At 33.9% G+C, this 2678-nt stretch overlaps 1 long non-coding RNA gene across 1 annotated transcript; it reads left to right on the plus strand.

Moving 5' to 3' along the window:
- The first annotated feature begins 241 nt into the window (after window positions 1-241).
- Window positions 242-2458, plus strand: LOC121225068 (uncharacterized). Its single transcript, XR_005922856.1, has 3 exons — window positions 242-398; window positions 1887-2217; window positions 2344-2458. It is a non-coding gene; the product is annotated as an uncharacterized lncRNA (long non-coding RNA).
- The last annotated feature ends 220 nt before the right edge of the window (window positions 2459-2678 follow it).

The raw sequence follows: 2678 nt of genomic DNA on the forward strand, positions 1-2678 counted from the left end.
ATAATGTTTTCAGTAATGGTTTTCATAAAGTTAATTCAATTTTTGGAAATGAGTGTTAAATGTCATTAATTTTATAAAAGGGACTGATTTGTAAAAGGGTCAAAGATGTGAGTCTTTATGAAGCAATTAAACTAATTTTTCACAATCAACCTAACAAACGCCCATTCCCAATTTTATTTCACGAAAGCTTTTCCTCTCATTTGCTTATGTTGTTTCTTACTCTCCGAAATCCCTCCCACTTTCTTTTGATTTTCAATTCCTAATTCTTTTTTCATCCTATCACCCTTGAGCCTTAAATCTCTAAGAAAATCACCCAAGAATTCCTCCATCTTCATCATCTTCTCCACAACGTGAGTTTTTTTAGGTTTGAGTCAACGCTTGACTTTCTTACATTCAAGGTAACCAATAGTTTTCCTATTAGATTGAAATGTTATTTGGTTCTTTAAAATAAATTTTTAGCCATTAAAATGCATATTTTAGGTAAAAGCCAATAATTAGAACTTTAACGGTGAATATCGAGTTTGTGAATAAAAACTTGCTTTTAAAGTGTTTTTCAATTAGTTTTAATGTAATTAGAAGCTTTCTAAAGTAAATTTGAAGTTTTATTAAGAGTTTCTCGGGTTTTAATGAATTTTCATTGTAATGGCAAAAAACTTGTAAAAAAAATTTTGATACCTTAAAATGTGTAGTTTTGTGTATTTTAGGGGTTGGGAATTAGTCGTAGATGAATATGTAAATGAATGGAATTTGTTTCGTGTGAAAATATTAAGCGTAGACTGAGTTATTAGAATTTTAAGTCTTTCGAGCTAAAGGTTTTGGTTAGAAATGAGTGTAGCTTAGGCTTGTGTTTCTGGCTATTTGAGGTAATTTACGGATTGATTGTTGACTGAATATATGTGCAGTTTGTCTTGTTGAAGTGTTGGAGTCTATAAAACCTTCAACAAGTAGAGATAAGGGAAAAGGGAAGCTTGTTTAAGCTGTCGATTTTTAGACAAAAGTGAATATTTTGCTGAGTGTTTTAGAATCGTTGCTCGTAGATGAGTCATTATGTATCTGGGAATTTAGAGGTAGCTTAAACCCCTACTGTAAATGTAGAGTGTAAGTGTTCTTGCACCTATGATTAAATGTGAGATATGTTTGTTTGTGAAATTGTGAAATCATGAACATATGAAATGCTATGATATGTGCTGAGTTTTATGTTGACTATTTTTGAAGTAAATATGATAGTATATTATTCATGCCATGTGATGGTAAAGACGAGGGTATGTTCTTATGCCTTATGAAAAAGATTACATTGTGTTAATAATGTGAATATGCAGCGAATATATGCAGAAGATCGATAAGTAAATATGTGATATTAATATGATATTTTGGCCTTGTGACTTAATGAGACCATTGGATATAGTTGGCATGCCATAGGATTGTGAGTACTCACCTATGTGTGGAATCTTGATATTCGACTTGAAATCCAGGCCAGGTATGGGGTGTTACAGGGAAGGCTAAGCTAGTGTAATCGGTTTTGAATTGTGAAAATTTTCCTACTAAGTTCATAAACCCAAACTTTTAGGTGCTACCTATTGTGTTTCTTTGTAGTGATGTTTGAATGCAATGTCAGTGATGTATGTTGTGCACTACTGTGAGACTTGGGGTATGAATGCAAATTTTGGTTGCGTGCTACAAATGCGAGTTGATCAGTTGTGTGCGATGTCAAATTTCTGGAAGTTATGTTACTTATTGAATATTATTTCTAATGAGTGAATCGAGTGTGCAACTGCATGAAACTATTTCATTATTATTATCGATTATGAGTTACTCTTGTGTTAGTGAATTGCAGAGCTATCAATGAATGCGTGTCAATTTTTGAAATTTTCTTTTCTTTTTATGAGGTATTGGCGTTGTGTCGAGATGTTAAATGAATGAGGTATTGGCATTGTGGTGGGATGTTAATTGAATGAGGAATTGTCGTTATGGTGGGATGTTAAATGAATAAGGTATGCGAAATGTGATATGCACGGAACGTTGATATGCACGAGCTACCTGTACACGTAAAATGTTCATATGTATGTATTGTCTATAAGCGTGAGCCATTAAACATGTGAGCGGTGAATATGCTGTCAGTATGTACTAGCTAAGACGGAATGTTAGCCGGACTATCCGCCGAGTGACTGTCCGCAGGATTGCTCATATAACACCTATACATTAGGACTAATGACCATGGTAATGCTCTCTAGAACTTTTAGCAAGATTTCTATTTGCTTTTTGTGTAAAGCTTTGTTAGTTGTAATGAGAAACAAGAAGTATTAAGGTACTAGCTAAATTAACGATGAGTTGTTCACACTGTAGGGTCATGATGCAAGGTTTACGGTGGAAGTGTTGTATATCGGATGTAATTTGCTATCACTTGTTTGAATGTTTAACTGCTCAAGAGTATGACACATTGTTTGGTGTTGCGTGAAGCCTCTACTAGGTGGTTTCTTTTATTTACCACCCTGGTGTGCTGATGGAATAATTGTAATTTTAATATAGTAATCTATCATAATGCAATATATTTAAGGGTCAGGCATAGAACTCACTAAGTACATGGTGAACTTACTTAATTTCTTTTTCTGCCATTGTTGGTTTTGTAACACCCCTAACCCGTAACCATCGCCAAATTAGGGTTACGAGGCATTACTGAA

This window comes from Gossypium hirsutum, chromosome D13 (genome assembly GCF_007990345.1).
Source record: "Gossypium hirsutum isolate 1008001.06 chromosome D13, Gossypium_hirsutum_v2.1, whole genome shotgun sequence".
In the NCBI taxonomy this organism is placed as follows: domain Eukaryota; kingdom Viridiplantae; phylum Streptophyta; class Magnoliopsida; order Malvales; family Malvaceae; genus Gossypium; species Gossypium hirsutum.